Genomic DNA, 16669 nt, shown 5'->3' with positions numbered 1-16669 from the left:
CCACTTGAAAGAAATCCCCCATTTATGCTAAAAAATTACTTTGACGACAAATTACCTTGAGATTTAAAACTGGTTGCTAGTGCTCCTTTAAGTCAAATGCTCTTTCCACTTTTAGCACAGATGCATGAAAGAGGAGGATGCTGTTCTTGAGTGAGCGTGGAGGAAGATTGAGTTGTGCGTGGGAGGACAGAACAGGAGAACACACCAGATACTAGGGCTGCTCCTCCAGCACACTTAATAAGTGTTGTTAGAAAGTACTTTTGGGGGAGGGGGAGAAGTTCATCTTCTAAGCGTTGCTGAATGATAAAACTGAACTGGGAATGATAGCAATTAAGAAAAAAAATATTGAAAGAAGTTGGCTAATTTTCTACATTGTTCAACTTTATTCTGGGGGAATAGGAGACTGTGTTTTTATCACTCTGTTTCCAAACTGGATAAATCACCCTATCTACCAGACATAACAGATCCTTCTTCTCTTCTAGCTCTTTCTGAAGTTATTTTTCCTCTGGAGAGGGAGAATTGTAGCCCCAAACTTCATACAGAAGGATCCAGGGTATTCAAGACTTCAAGGGTTATTCAGACTCCAGTTAAGACAGACCATCACTCTGGCATACAAGATTGTGTTCAAAATCAATCAAATCTAGGTAGTACAAATACTCTGAAGGTTTTTCTTTCTGTTTTCTATTTTGCCTCATCGTTCATATATTGTACTATTGAGTTACCTAAAGAAATAAAGCGTGTTTATGTTATCAAGGTATGTTGAGCAAACTGTATTCTTCTCCCAAGAGCTCATCCATCAGTTACAGCCTTCATCTAAACTGGGGATGTGCGGATGTGTATCTGTGCATCTTTCTACATCCTGTTCCTAGCAACACCCTGATAGCATTAATTCAAAGAAAGGCCAATACTGAACCCAGACAAAACCTATAAGCCTTCCAGAAACCAACAGTTCAAATCCTTCTTGCTTTCCAGCGATGACTACAGGAACCTGATGTATAAGATAAGAACAACACGAACAAACAGTGATTCAGTCTCCTTTTCAACCCCTTGGGGACATTGTAATACACAAGATTTTTGTTTCCTTGGCAATAAAGTGCCAAGGCTTCCAGTTGAAATTTTTTTCTGACTGCTTAATTTTAGAAAATTATCATATGCTTTTGATACTCAATCAATGCTCTTCATCAGTTTTCATGGCCAATCTACAAGCAACTGAACTAGTTCCAATAGAGTCTTTTAACGTATATAATCTTTCTCCATGTTCCACTGACCTCACCCTCCTGAATCCTCAATGTATTTTAGAAGAGTAATCAAAACCACATTTAATCTTTATTTGGTTAAACAAGATGAATTCCCTTGTTCTCTTCGTAAGTGAATCACTGTGTTGCTGTAAACTATTGATACCCTTCCCTGTATTTTCTTTTTTATTTTCATTTTTATTTGAGTAATAACATTATTTTTTGTTTCAGAAAGAATAACTCTTCTAATGTATTCCAGCCTTTACGGAAGTGGCAATTCCAGTTCAATGAAGGACCCTACACTGTTGAAGAAATATCATTACTCCTCTTTGCATCTTTCCAGTAATTTTCATCACGATTTCTACTGATTTCATGCCTGGATGCGATTGGTAAGATGAAAACAAGTTGCAATTCTGTAATAATTCTTTAACAAGAGTTCCAATGATCCCCTCTTAGCCTCTGTTCCTAACACTATCTCAGTTTTGGAGATGAAATAGAGATTTTCAAACACTGAGTAGGAGAACTGGTTGTTCTCTAAGAACATTTTGCTACTGAGTTATGCAGAATTAAAATTCGATTCATGTTGGCTATCAGGTTTCAGAAGAGCTGCAAAACCAGTTAAAGCAAATGCTGAGGACTGTGGATTGCACAGATGGTGCTCCAGCAGCTCCGTTGTGGTTTCCTTGCCTCGTCAGTTGAGTCCAGTAGGGACTGTCCCAAGTTATCACTTGCTGTTAGATCAAAGATCATATTTTTATATGAAGAATGCAATTATAAATAGTTTATAAAGCATTAGTAAATTATTAATAGGGAAGAATACTCGAGTCATGAATAACATGTTATAGATTATTAAAAGCACATCAGTTCTAGTAGTGCAGATGAATATAAACCTAATAAGTACACTATTGAACAGCCTCTAACAATTGATTTCCTCATTATTAATATATCTATTACTACCTTATTAACCTGTTGCTCACTATTTATGTGATTACCCCAAAAGTAAATGAATTTAAATTGATTTCTTTTGAAAAAAAAAAAAAGAAAAGAAAAGAAAAGAGAAGAGAAACATTTTACAAAGCTCTTTTTCTAGGTTCTGAACTTTGATTTTATTAAAGACAAAATGTGTTATTTCGTCCCTATAATAAATTAAAAATATGTGACTCGCTATTTTTCATGGTTTCCCAGAAAATTGTATTCCCTCCACCAGTGTGACCAAAACATTTCTCCATAAGCTGATCAGGTGCTAAAGGAAAATAATTACATTGATCTAGAAACAACGTTTGCCACTTGTCAAATGGCAATGAACTAGATCAGTGGAAGAGTGGCACATGTGCAGGGTGGGATACTTGGAACGCATAGGTCTCCTAGTAAAAGATGCTAGCTGATTGTAGTTTTGCCATGACACTGGGCAAGGACAATGTAGGGGTAACACTGGGATGTGTTTCCTGGCAGCAAGGTCTGTCAGACTGTGGGATGATCTCCCTGGAGAAATGATGGAAGTCCTGTAGCTTGAGTCAATTAAAGGGCAGTCTAGACAAGAACCCACGAGGCTATTCTCTGAAGGACCGGTCGTGCATTTGGGGAGGGAAATGACACAGGACGTGGAAAATGACCTCATAATTCTCTGTCACTCTTAAAATGAAGAGGTGATGTTGATATTGGCTGTCCCACTGTGGAGGATGCTCGTGAAGGTGTAGATGAATCATAGAGATGATTCTGTGATGTGGATGGGAAGGAATTGGTAAAACCACCAAAACCCATAAGAACCAGGAAGGAGTTCTTAGGAGGTGTCTTCTTGTTACTGCATTTTGGTGAGGATTGCATTAGCTTAATATATGTGAAGAACTCTTTGGCCTGTGCGCAGTCAGTTGGCATTTGAATTCTAAATGTTTAGATTTCATCATCTTAAACAGAAGATAGCTAAGGAGAAAAAAAAAAAATTGAATTGCAGCACACCTAAAAAGGTTGGAGCATCCTATGCTGGAGACAGTCATCCTGGCTCCATCCACAGCTGCATTACCCTAGAATTAATGCTGTAGTATAATCAATACAAGGAGCATAAGGGTAATTGCACCTGGCTTTATTTCTCCCTTATGACAGACCTTGGCCCTATGCTCTACAGCAGCAATGTCAGCTTGGTAGATCTGGTTGATGCAGAATAATGGTCCTAGTGGGAAAGTTGATCCTGTGGGGGCTTCACTCACTGGAAAAGGGTTGCTGGTGGCAAAGGAGCCCCATAGGGACCTCTTTGTCCTCTGCTCCTGACATGTGGGAGGTGATCAGCACCCTATCTGCCTGCATAGCTGTGGAATGCTGCAGCAGCTCCTTGTTGGTTTTGTCAATTAATATATTATATATCATTATGTTATGTATTACATACTATCAATGCAATTGGATATAGGGCTGCTTCAGTCTTGAAAACAAAAGTTGCTTTAAGACTTCTCAAGAATGTACCAAACAAGTACTTAGCTCAAAAGCTAACCCTACATTTCATGCAAAATGATAAGGGTCAGTGAAGCACCATCTGTGCAGAGGAATAGGAGGCAGATGATGATGGATTTTACCTTAATAAGGTAGGAGTTATTTTAGTCCCACGCAATAGATGTGTAATATAGCATAACCAAGGCACAACTGTACAAGCTATCCCACAGTTGTAATGGTATGCTCAAAATTGCATTGTGCTTAAAGCACACAGCAATATTCCGTTGTCCAGCAAGCAGAGATTAAATTTATCTTTTTTTCCTTCACCCTATGTAAATTGCCATTGACTGCTTTTGCTTTTGTTGTTTATTTATTTATTTATGTATTTATTTTTAAAGTGAGTTCCCAACATCATTAAAAATGAATGCAGCCCTTTACATTTCTAAATACCGGAGGAGCTCCCATTAGCTCTCACCCTCTCGTCAGTGTCTTTTCGGGAATATTGGAGCCACAGATGTGGAGGAAATGCACCCAGCCGGTAGATAACGCCTGACTGCCCTTTGACCCTCGGGTTAAACTGCTGTCTGGGCTGCAAAGCCCCGCAGCCCCTGTCGAAGGGATGGAAAGCTGCCAGCCCGCCAGGGCACTGCATCTAGTGCAGGGATGTGCACAACATCCCTCCCTGATGCCCTGTGTGATGGGGAATTGTGTGAGCCGGCACTGAGCTGTTGATCAGCTGTGTTTTCATAGCTGCCAACCAAATCTGATTAGTTTTTCCACGTTCCTGGGAAAGCAAATGTGCTGTTTATTGCTGGGTCCACCAAATCCCAGCTATTTCAACTGATGCTTGTTAAAGCATATTATTATTTATTTTCCTTATTATGCAGTAGCCACAAGGGTTTTTACAGTCTGTTGCATTATAGGTAAACGGGTGGTTTATCAAGCTAATACAATGAGACTGGTGAGCCAGAGCCAGCAACTCTGAGCCTCTAGTGCAATAAGAGAAGGGAGAGGAAGAAAGAGATGCATGCAGCTTTGATGCGATCCTGATGGCACTAAAGAGGGGCAAGTGTTTGCCTTGATGTCCTATAGCTCTGTGAGCATCATTCTGAGCGGAACAGTGCTCAGTGCCTGGGAACAGAGCACTTGTTCTTCTCAATCCATAATAACTCAAGGGTTCCTCCTTGCCATCCGCTGTGGTGGCTGAGCACTTTCCTGCCTTGACAGTATTTGCATTCTCAGTTGCATTCTGAGCTTACAGATGGGAAACGGATTAAATGGCTTGCCTTGAGTCATGCCAGAAGTGAACACAGGGCCAAGAGATGATCTGGGGTTGTTCATGTCCTGCACTGACCCCCTGGCCACCCCATCATCACCTCCTTGCCCAGTCCAGCACCTCTTTCCTTCCTCCAACAAGAGATGAGAAACAGAGGTCACAACCAGTTACACTTAAGGCACAGCCTATTAGTGAGAGTAGTCGTGGGGCTGAATGTCTTACAAATGGGACCTTTCTACTCAAAGTACATCCGGCATCTCAGCTCCCTTTACATTGTGCTTAGCTGATGCCTACTCCAGATGTGCCCATATCTCTGTGGTGTGTGAAAAGCCTCCTGGGAGGACACAGAAAGCTTTTATTAGAGACATTTTTTTCTGCACTCAGAACTTCCCAGGCTTTGCTTCAGCACTCACTGTCAGTGGTACACAGCCTAGTCTGGAAACATACAAAAAATCTTAATGTTCATCAGTTGCATGGACTGGGTCTTCTGCTCTCCAATTAGAAGCATCTAGTTTTAGTTTTCACTCCACTATTATTCTAATTATTTTATTTTCATTATGTTTTTAGTGGATTTACACTTTTTTTTCCCCTGCTGTTATGGTATTTTGTTATGATATTTTCTTAGGAAAAAAAATACAGAAGATTTTCAAACAGGGAGAAAAGCAGTTGGTGCCATGAAAAAGCTTAACAGGTTGATCAAGGAAATTTTCCTCAAGTGAAAAACACCAGTGCTTGGAATCTTACTTTGTTATGCCTGTAGAAAAATTGGAAAATGGCACTCAAAGTGGAGCAGGTTGGGTTAGCACCTTCTTCATTAGGAAACTGGAGGACAGAAAAAGGATGAATTGCTCTGACTTGGGCACAAACCGTTGCATCAGGCTGCACACCTCATCACTTAAGCTTTATCTGTAGAATTGTAGGATCATTTAGATTGGAAAAGATCTCTAAGATCATTAAGTCCAACCATTAACCTATCATCTCTCCCACACCAAAACCCCTCACACTCAGAAGTCTTCAAATCTATGCTTAAAACACACACAAACTTGGGAGAGCACATCTGCTGGCAGCAGCAACTGCTGTACAAAAGCATCCTCTGCTTGCTTTCATCTCCTTCCTAATGGAAAGGAAAATGGAGCATAAAGATATTCTGCAGAAGGTTAAGTGCTCTCGTCCAAGTATGGAGGGTTTGGAGGAGTCAATGAAGCAAAGCCAGGGGGGGCCTGGAGGGGATGCACGAGTTTCTGTTGTTTGGCTGCAGATGTGTTATTATAATTAACTTGAAAGTGGGAATGCAAGGGCTGAGCAGGAGGGAAGGTGAGGAAGCATTTTTATGGCAGGAGGTGCAGTCTGGGCTCCAGACAGTGATGGAGATGGTACTCCCAGTCTCTCTAAGGTCATCTGTTTTTATGGGAAGAGAGGGGCGAAAAATCGGTACGTGAAACCCAAACAGGAAGGGCCTGATGGCACATGTGGTACAGCTTAACAGGCAAATGCTTGACCCAGGGCCTGGGTTACTGCTTACTGAGCAGCCCCCGTAAATATGGGCTTTGCTGGACGTGTCACTGTGTTATAGGATAACCCACTTAACTAGGTGATAAGGTCTGCAGTGTAGCTGTTGTTTATGCCAAAGTCTTTATGTGGATAAAACTTGTTGGGTGGATGGTTGACATCAGAGCAGAGATGGAAGGTTCTATAAAGCTGGACTGCTGTACTGAAGGAACCTATAGCGCTGTGCTAAATGGCATTCCAGGCTGGAAGCAAGGAGCCAAGTAAAGAGGGGAAAAAGGACAAGATAATACTGAGAATAAAAGTTAATTAAAAAATAAAATCAAGGGAAATGTGTCTCTAAGGCCACTTCTTGCACAGAGACCACCTGTCAAACACTTCCCTGTCTATAAACCCAAGATTGGCTTCCAATCTACTCTGCAGTTCTTTAATTTTTAATGCCTTTCCCTTGGTCTCACAGGTGGCTATTATAGGCAGAAGCTGTCGTCTGTATAGATACAGATGTGCTCAATGCAGGTGCCAAACGTGAGCATCCAGGATCCGGGCACCAACACCAGTTGGGAGCAGGAGCTGCCAAAGGTTGTTAGGGATTTGGGATTTCTAGGGATTGTTCAGGATTGCCACGTCTCTTTTCTTTTTTCTCCTTTCTACACCCCTGTCCCTTTCCCTTATTTTGTGTTATTTTTTGAATTTCCCAAATGTCCTCAGTGCCTTTGACCTGACAGCAGTGCTAGGTGCTGAGCTGAAGGCAAACAGGTCAAGATGTGGATTGTGCATGGGATTTGGATCCAAGAAGCGTTGGTTTTAATCCAAGCCTCCTCTGTCTTGTGATACTTAGCTTCCCCTTTGCTCTGTTTCCCCCTGAAACATGGGGATGTTGTAATTCATCCTTTACCTGACTCACAGGGGTGTTGTGAGGCTCCGTTAGTTAATTATAGTAAAGCTTCTGAATAATAATCATAATAATGTTTAGCAAATGAAAAGCGGGTGTTATTATCGTTCAAGTAATGACAAGGCACCCTGCTGAAAGAAGCAAATAAAATGCTGATTATTAAAATCATTTGTATTTAGTGGTGCACATGTAGTAGCTGCTTTATAAACTTAGAGATGCAATCTCGTCCCCAAGCTGTAACAATAAGTAATTCAAAGGGCTTTGTTGTTTGCTTTTCCAGGACATAGGAGCGAACAGGTATGTTCTGTCAGAAGGGATTTTTTTTTTTTTTTTTTTTTTTTTTTTAATGAAGAAAGCAGTGGAAAAGAGAATAAAGGCAATGAGGAGTATGTGTGAGCCTCGTCTGAGCACAAACTGGCTGCTCTGTCCAGTCCCTCTCATTCTAGCATACCAGAGCTAGAGACAAATTTGGGAGAATTGATGTGGGGAGTGAAAAGTGCTGGGGGGGTTCTCAGGCACACAGGGGAGAGCTTGGATCAGGCTTAGCAAAGGGAGAGAATTCATAATTCTGGAAGTAAGCATCCATCTTCTGGTAATGTTGTGTATCTTTTTTCCTTTTCTGCCCTTTCAATGCAGCTTCAGATCTGAGCAGCTGGAAGGGGCTGTCAAAAAAGTCACTGCTGTCAACTACCCATGGAAAAATGCCCACTGCCATCAGAGCATCCCCACTGCAGCTGGTCAAAGCCAGCTGACGCTGAAGACGTCGTCTCCGAAAAGGGTAAAAATAATGCACAGGGCTCTGGGGAATCTTGTCACTCTCCAGACGTGCTGTTTCTTAGTCCCATATGAAAATAAGCAGTAAAGAAAAAATTGTGTGGAGTCATTGTTTGTGTCGGCGTATATTTCTGCTGATAGATGTGGTCAGTGACTAGGGCTTTTAATCTAGTTCATTGGGCTGGGTTTTTTTGGAACATAAAACTAATTTTTTGTGGAAAATGAACTATATAAATAAAGTGTGTATAATTGGATATTGCTCTAGTTGTGCTGATTCAAGGGCTGTAAATTGCACTCGATGTTTGCAGTGTCAGGCTCTGAGGTCTTTAGTTGTGTTCCTTAAAGATGACTTATGCAGTGAGTGGTGAGTGTTTGCTTCAGCAATTTGACTACCTCGATCCCAAAATTGATAGAAAAGGACTTGCTTGTTAATAAAGCCTCTTTGCTTTTGAGATGCAATTTTTTGCCTTAAAGTTGGCTTTTGATCCCAGAAACTATAATTCTTATAAATCTGAAGCAGGCTGGTTCAGGTATTGCTCAGTGTGTGTTTATACTCTACTGGTGGTGCTGTGCTCTTGGTCCATTCCTACCTTTCCAAGGTCTTTTGTGACTGATTTTGGAGAGTTGAATTGTAACTTGTTTTCACAGCTTGAGCAAAGACAAGGGTGGAATAAGCTTTAAGGTCTATTAGAGAACACTTTTCTCATCTTAAATACTGGCCTTCAAGTTTTGATTCATATATTCTGGAAGGGCAGCTTATGAGACCCTGCCATTCACTGGTAAGACTGTAGTGTCTTTAGCACTGCAAGTTGCCAGGAACAGGAGACGCTGTAGATCTATGCATTCCCTTTACCTCTAGTAAGGTCTTGAAACTCCATTTAAGAGTAATAATCAGGTGGAACAGATGCGGAATCCATAGAGATATCTCTTCTGGTCCAGTCTGGCAGAGGCACTTAGAAACTCTTCACTCTTATTATTTCTTTGTTTTATTATATTGTCGTGTACAAACATCTTTGGGAAAATATTAATTGGAGTGACTGTTCCTTGACAACTAACTCTAAATGGTTTAAATGTGCTTTACTCGATGAAGCAAAGAGGTGTTGATTAGGAGAAATTGAATTGTATCCCTGAGATAATTTTCTATCTCTGCGCCTAGAGAATAAACGCAAACCAAAGCTTGTAGGAGAAACAGAGCTGCTACACTCCAACTACCTCAAAAATAACATTTGGCACATGCATATTAATTGATTTAATGTAAAAATCCTTGATCCAAACTTGTACTGAGACTTTAAATTGAGGTCCTGACCATACTCCATGGTCACTAGAGGATCCCACAAGAATGGGAACGACCTGGTAATTTCCAGTTTGGATAATTATGTTCGCCTTCCTTAGTATTTCCCATGCCCTTTCAATTAGTATGATAATCATCTCCACTTTGTGACCTGTACTGAAGTACAAGTGGTGGTGCTTGCTGTTACATTGCTGCTGTGCTCCATCCCACCCACAGCTGTGTTTCAGTGGGGATGCTGGAGCTCAATGCTTCGGTGCCCATCAGCATGGGGTGGAATGGGACTCACACGTGGGCTATTTTGGGATGAGAAACTCAAAGCACATGGAAGAGCTCGCTTTACCCAAAGGAAGGACAGGCTCATCTCTGGAGGTTGTGGAGAAAAGGGTGGATATGGCACTGAGGGACATGAGTTAGCGGGCAAGATGGGAATGGGTTGATGGTTGGACTGGATGATCTTTTCCAACCTTAATGTATGAACAAAGGGGAGTAATTGCAGATTCAGTCAAATACCAGGAGGTGAGGAGAGCTCCGCTGCAGATCAAGGGTGAATTTTTAGACGAGAGGTGCAGTCCATCACTAAGAGGTGCTGTGGAGGAATGAGGAGGTGCTGCAGTTCCCATCTCCCTGGCAGCATGATTTAAAAAACTGCTCATTGCTGTCCTGGCCTTGTGTCTTTCAGTTTGCCTTGAAAGGGAGAGGGAGCTGCATTTGAGTTAAAAATAATAAAAATGAAAGAAGAAAGACAAGGCAGTGTGTGCCTTGAGCGTGGGGGAGAGTTCTGGATGCTGAACCCCCTGATCAGCCATTGAGTAACGACGGGAAGAGCTCACTGAGCTGCACATGATTTGTTTTCCATAATGATGTGGTGTTTCTTCCCCGTTACTCCTTGTAGCAGATCCACTTTGCATAGAGGCAGGAGTGCTAGCTGCCTCTGGGATAGCAGAGTTTCCTTACAAGAGAGCTGTTGCTGTTTTATGTGTTTTCGGATGTTCAGCTTAAATGAAGTCTCTAAAGGGGGATCTGTCTTTTCTTAACAGCAATCATTTTTATATAAAATCGAAGGTATTCATATTATGTCTTCATCTTCTATATCTCAACTAGTAACAATATCACAACTACTCCCTCCTGACAACTATATTCATTTCTCATTAAAGATATTTCATGTTTTATTCAGGAATTTAAATGAAGCTATCAGAGCCTGTAATAGCAACAGTTTGGGATAATTGTATCTCATTGATGGCAGCCTCAAGAGTTCTAATTAATATATATTTAGCTCCCTGGCTGTCTTTAGACCAAACGCCTCACTGTGAAAGACAGGGAGAGGCGATAAGGGGAGAGGGGGAAGGGAATGGATTCCAAAATAACAACCCCATGCTGAAATTTGGATGGGAAAATCTGTCTTGCAAGAAGCAAGTGCACGCTTAGGGATTGCTATTTCTTTTTTTTCCACTCAATTCAAAATAACTTTTGAGAAAGAAAAGAATATAGGTTTACTCGCCACTTGTTTGTTGGGGGATGAATGACAAATGCAAGTTTTTCCCCCCATAGTGATACACCTGATATCCACGTTCAGATTATCAGTGCTCTGCTGTTAATGCTTCTTCTCTGCCTCTCTTTCAGCACTTCTTCAGCCAGTGTGCTCCTCTCAGAACTGCCCAGCCTCATAGACTCAATTTGCTATGCAAACAGCCTCCTCTTACTCTTTTTCACAGCATGTTAGCTCTCACCATACAGCTCTTCATTTTCTTTTCCCCTTTGGACTTTCTTACCCCACCCCTCTTTTCCTTTAACACCACTTTTCCCTCCATTGTATGAAATGAGACTATAGGAAAAGGTTTGGGGGGGAGGGGGGTATCATTCTGGCACTGGAATTCATAGCACTTGTATTCACTTACAAGCCTGAACTATTTTCTCAAATCACTTCAGTCTCTGACTTTCTCAGACTGTAGTTTATAAATCACTTTTGTGGTACACTATCTAGAGGGGATCAAGACCCCTGGAAGCTTGAGTCATATTGAATCGCATTGTGTAACGGAGAGTCATTAGGAGTTTACAGTCAGGGGAAAAAAGAAGTCTTATAAATAGGCTAATTCAACTGGCACTTATCTGTTTTAAAGGCATTATTGAGGAAGGAGGATGGTTTTATTATTTGCTCCCAATTTTGCTCTCATCAGCAGCTAAGGGTGGCTCTTGAATAGGACAGGAATAGAGATGTTATAGACTTGCAGCCTCACAACTCTCTCCCCCACTCGCCTTTATTATTTAAGCAAGTACTAAAGACTGTTTGGAGGTTTATTTAACTGGCTTCAGTGTTGGAAGGCAATGCAGCCTACCTGCATGCAAACTACCTCGGTTTCTCTGAATGAGAGTTACTTTTCCTTCCTGCTGATTTTTGGAGGTGTTTGTTTGAGAAAAGCATCTTAGGTAGAGCAGGGAAGGAGCTTTTGGAAAGCAAAAGGAATTTTGGTAGGAAATTTATATGGCAGCTGCGTTTTTTTTCTCCAGTCTATATCAGTGCAAATATTCCATTACCTCTAAAGCCCTTCCCTTCCCTTCCCTTCCCTTCCCTTCCCTTCCCTTCCCTTCCCTTCCCTTCCCTTCCCTTCCCTTCCCTTCCCTTCCCTTCCCTTCCCTTCCCTTCCCTTCCCTTCCCTTCCCTTCCCTTCCCTTCCCTTCCCTTCCCTTCCCTTCCCTTCCCTTCCCTTCCCTTCCCTTCCCTTCCCTTCCCTTCCCTTCCCTTCCCTTCCCTTCCCTTCCCTTCCCTTCCCTTCCCTTCCCTTCCCTTCCCTTCCCTTCCCTTCCCTTCCCTTCCCATTTATTTTATTTCCCTGGGGTGTATTTCACTCATAGATTCATCAACACAAAAGTGTCAACCCATGGGCATTGCCTTGCTGCTGGCTGCATGTTCGTAGCTTCATTTGGAGAGAATCAAATACCTGGATATCCTTACTGCATGCTCACATGCTTACAGGTGTGGTAGAGGCAGAACAATGACCAGAAACAAGTGTCAGGCCCTCAGGAACTCTGACAGGCTGCCAGCAAGTTTGCTTCTAGCTGAAGTAGCTGTTATCTTCCCCCCTCCCCCACCCCCCCCCCCAAAAAAAAAACAAAAAAAACCCCAAACAAACCCAAAAAACAGATAAGCAAATAATAATTGATGTCAATTTTCAGTATTGTCTGCAGATCTCCATCCCGTATCATCTGCTTCCATGCCAACTGTGGGGTTGCTGTACTCAGAGTGGGGTAGAAATTTCTCAGAAGAATGAAGTGAATCAAAAGCACGCCTTGGAAAAACAAGAGTGGTGTCAGAAGTTCAGAGGGTGGAGAGAACGGCTCGCAGTGACCGCCTGGGCTCTGAGCACCTCATGTGGGTCACTCTGCTCTGCCCCTGCTCTTCCATAACCCAGGCTGGAAGCCAGCCCAGTGCTGAGAGATGGAGGGTCAGTCCGCTTTCATAGTGTAAGGTCAGAAATGGAATGAGGCTGGGATGTCTCAATTGAGATTCAAGCGTATAAAAGTATAAATCAAAAAACAGCAAAATCCTTGAAGGGACACCTTGCAGCTGTCTTGGGAAATGAAAGGCTTTGAAATGAGAAGGCTGGAGAACAGGAGGATCCTGCAGCCTGTGCCACTAATGATGCTCTTCAGCCTCAGATCGGAGAATAACAGTCTTCTTGTTGTCTGGATAAGTGCAGGGCATACTCTCCAACCTGGGGAGAGATGCTGTGCCTTCCATTGTAGCTGCCAGCTACAGGGAGAGGCTGTATGTGCATGTAAATACAAATCACACCCCTTACACAGCTGCTTTCTGACTAAATGAATCCTAAAGGCTATTCTAAAAAGACTCTGGCAACTGTAGGGCCCCTTCTTCATGCCCTTGAAAAGTCTCCATAGGCCCAAAGTTCACCAACAAAGTCATGGCAGGAGAGAAGAATGGACTCTTTCATCCGTGCTACTCTGAACGTGGATGTCTTCTTTTGCTGCAGGACACTCTCATAATTTTATGCTTATTTAAACAGACACATATCTAGTTTATGGGCATATTTCAGGAGGAAGAAAAAAAAATCCTATAGCTCAGAGTGCATTTCTCATGGGCAAACACCTGATCCCCTTTAATAAGAGATAAAAGGGAAAACTATTCACTTGCTGAGGGAATTGCAGGGCTTTGCTGGCAGGATCGCACTGGTAGCTGCTCTGTTGCCTGGTTTGGGGAGCATCAGTGGCTGGAGCTGATGCCATATGAACCCACACACCAGAACCTGTGGGTATCAGCGAGCACTACGCAATTCAGCTGCCAGAGAGGTTTCGGAGCTCAGGATGTGCATATCTGCCAATCACACACAGGGCAAGGGTAGATCTAATTGATGGTTCATATTGCATCGGCACAGATCTTCACTCTTTTAAGGATTTAGGAGGTTTTTTTTTTCTTCAGCAGTTGGCATTGGTTTGACATTTGTATCTCTATTAGTATTTTTCTCAAGGAAAGCAAGTTGAGTGCTTAGCTCCCATGTGCTAGCCTATTTCTCCACTCCCAAGACATTTGTAAGTTTACATTTGCGTGTTTTCTATGAAACGATCCATGCTGGTTCATCTCTCTTTTCTTTAGTGTCTGTCTGGTTAGTTGTAAGCTTTGGGTTACCTTGTTTTGCGTGCAGAGGTGGTCAGAGCAGTTGAAAAGGCAGATGTATAAAATGGTGAAAACTATGCTGACTCCATATATACAGATATATATGGAGTCAGCCACAGGATGCCTGCTCTTGCACTTCTAAAGCTGCTGCTTCTGCAGCGTTGTCTTTAACCAGTAACACAATGAGAAAAGCTAAAGGCAGGTATGTGCTTGGCATTGGGTCCTTGTGGACTTTTATTCCCTTTTTTCTTTTTCAGATGGTTCAAGAAGGAAGCTGAGGAGCTCAGACATTGAGAAAAGCCACCATGGGTGATCTTATTGGTTCTGACGTGTCAAAATCCAGCAAGTCTTTTTGTTCAATTTTAAGCAGAAACGTAGTAGATGTTGACCGAGTAACTTTGCAGACAAACTTGTGTCTTCACTGAACCAGAAGGTTTCTCTTATTCACACCAATATGGACACACCAGGAACACCGTAAGAAACTGCATTTAGGAGAAGGTTCCATTGAGCAAACTCAATGTGCACTTAGTTCACATAAACCCTGGAGAGCCAACTAGTGAGACCTCTAAGTCTAATGTAATTTGCAGGCTCATGTATCCCAAACTTCACTGCTCTCTTTCAAATGGAAAAAAATGAGGCAAAATGATCTGCTGTGGCTCCAGAATTGGTGTATAGTCTTTGCCAAGGTGTGCAGATCTTGTTTGATTTCTAATGTGAGGTTTAACCTGTGCAGAGGTATCTAAATACTTCAGAAATGAGGTGGATGTCATCCAAGGGGACCTGGAATGGGAAGAAATGAGATTTTCAAAGATAAGTTTAAGAGAACAGGAAGACTACTACACCCTTAAGTATCTTTTTCTGGGGCATCACATTATACCTCATGTCCAAGAAGGTCAAAACCTGTGGAACTTTTTGGAGACAGTCAGGACTGTATCACAATTCGCAGAGCTGGAAATTGTGGATTTGGAATCTTTTTGATTGACTATAAGAGCAAATGCATGCTACGAGAGCATGGTCTGTAGAGCTTATTTTGGTCTTTATCCAGATGCCAGCAAGATTGCCACTACTGTTTAAGTAATTATTCTAAAAAAAATTCTTGTTATTTTAAAAATGGCTTAAAATAAATAAGTGAAAATACTTATTTTTGAAGTCTAGTGGCAAATGGGAACTTGGTCTTAGGGAGGATGGAGCAAGCAAGCAGCCCCTCTCTGCTGATGCTGGCCTTCCTAACCTTGTTGCTCTCTTTTAGGATCTGATTTATTCCATCACAGCATTCCAAAATTCTCTGTTTTGAACCCATTAAAGTTTTTGAGGAGCCCGACAGCTCTTTCATCTCCAAAAGGGAATGCAATCAGAGAAACTAATGATATTGAAAATCTGCCGAAAGCAGGGTGAGCGAGCAAGGAACAGAGAGGATTAAGGAAAAACCCTGCTTCGAATCCATCCTTTTGTTTTATGGCTGATGGAGCCTCTGTTTTGACATATCAACAAGAAAGAAAGAATTGAAATCAAATGAAAGGTTCGTTGATTGGAAGAGAATTGTCTGTAGCATCTCAACAAAGGCACCGATTGCTGGTGCCAGCCTTGGTTCCTGTCCCCCACTACTCTCGCTGCTCTCCCCCCATTACACGATACTACTTGGAACATGTTATCAAGGACTGAGAATCAGGCCAGTGGCTGCTGATGTTAAAAGGACATGACATGTGCACAAGGCAGGGCATAGGGGCTGGCTGCACATATTAAAGGCAAACACATCACAATCCGATTAGTAGAAATGGAGTGTGTGTGCTGGCTCTGGGAATTTTATTTTTTTTTTTTTAAGTAATACTTCTGTGCTTTTTTTATCGATTTATTTATTTTTGAAAGAAGTAATTCCCTCCTTGCTTTCTCTCCCTCCTTCTTCCCACCTTCAATTCCTTCATCCTTATGTTTTCACCTCACCAGGGCTCCTAAGGAACAGGAGTTCAAAGGCAATTGAAGTAGTAGGGGAAAAAAAAAAAAAACAAAACTAAAAAAAAAGAAATACAGCAAATGCAAAGAGCTCTCTAATCTCTTCCTGACCTGTCCTGTACAACAGGCAATTTCTGCAAATCTGACACAAACTTCTAAATCTTTCGTTTTGGGAGACTGAGAGGGATAAAAGCAAAGCATGTTTCATTAGAATGTAAGCTGGCTAGCTAAATATGTGTGTGTATATACATTTTGCTAGCTATGTTTTATAAAGTATTTTCAGAAACTTAACATTTTCCCTTATGACATTGCCTAACTTCTGAAGTTTTTATTGTTTTACTGGAATGCCTCTCTTGTGACTTAGTACTTCTATTTTAGTAGGAATTTAGATAAGAAGGTTTGTAAAGAAAGGACAAATTTACAGATTCTGATTCTTGAAGAAAATGCAATTTTCATTAGATCTGAAGCCAGACTCGCTGTGAGTTGGTTGAGGCCAAAAAGTTTCACCTCGAGTCATTACACCTGAAGGCATCCTTGTTCAGCAAATTACCTGAAAGGTCGCTCAATTTTGAATATGTACCTAAATCCCAATGCTTAGGATCCATCTTGATAATGTGAGGTCATTAGGTTAATATAAGGGAAAGGTCAATTAGCGGAGAAATAGGACAGTCTTTTCTTTACACACAGGATGGTAAAT

General features: G+C 41.7%; 1 long non-coding RNA gene across 1 annotated transcript; it reads left to right on the top strand.

Moving 5' to 3' along the window:
- Positions 1-505: 505 nt before the first annotated feature.
- On the top strand, positions 506-8216 carry LOC128075379 (uncharacterized). Its single transcript, XR_008203806.1, has 3 exons — positions 506-644; positions 1467-1624; positions 7967-8216. It is a non-coding gene; the product is annotated as an uncharacterized LOC128075379 (long non-coding RNA).
- Positions 8217-16669: the final 8453 nt, after the last annotated feature.

The sequence above is a fragment of the Tympanuchus pallidicinctus genome, unplaced genomic scaffold, assembly GCF_026119805.1.
Source record: "Tympanuchus pallidicinctus isolate F22 unplaced genomic scaffold, pur_lepc_1.0 scaffold12, whole genome shotgun sequence".
Classification (NCBI taxonomy): Eukaryota; Metazoa; Chordata; class Aves; order Galliformes; family Phasianidae; genus Tympanuchus; species Tympanuchus pallidicinctus.
Note: the sequence above shows the minus strand (reverse complement) of the source record. Positions and strands in the feature narration are given on the sequence as shown.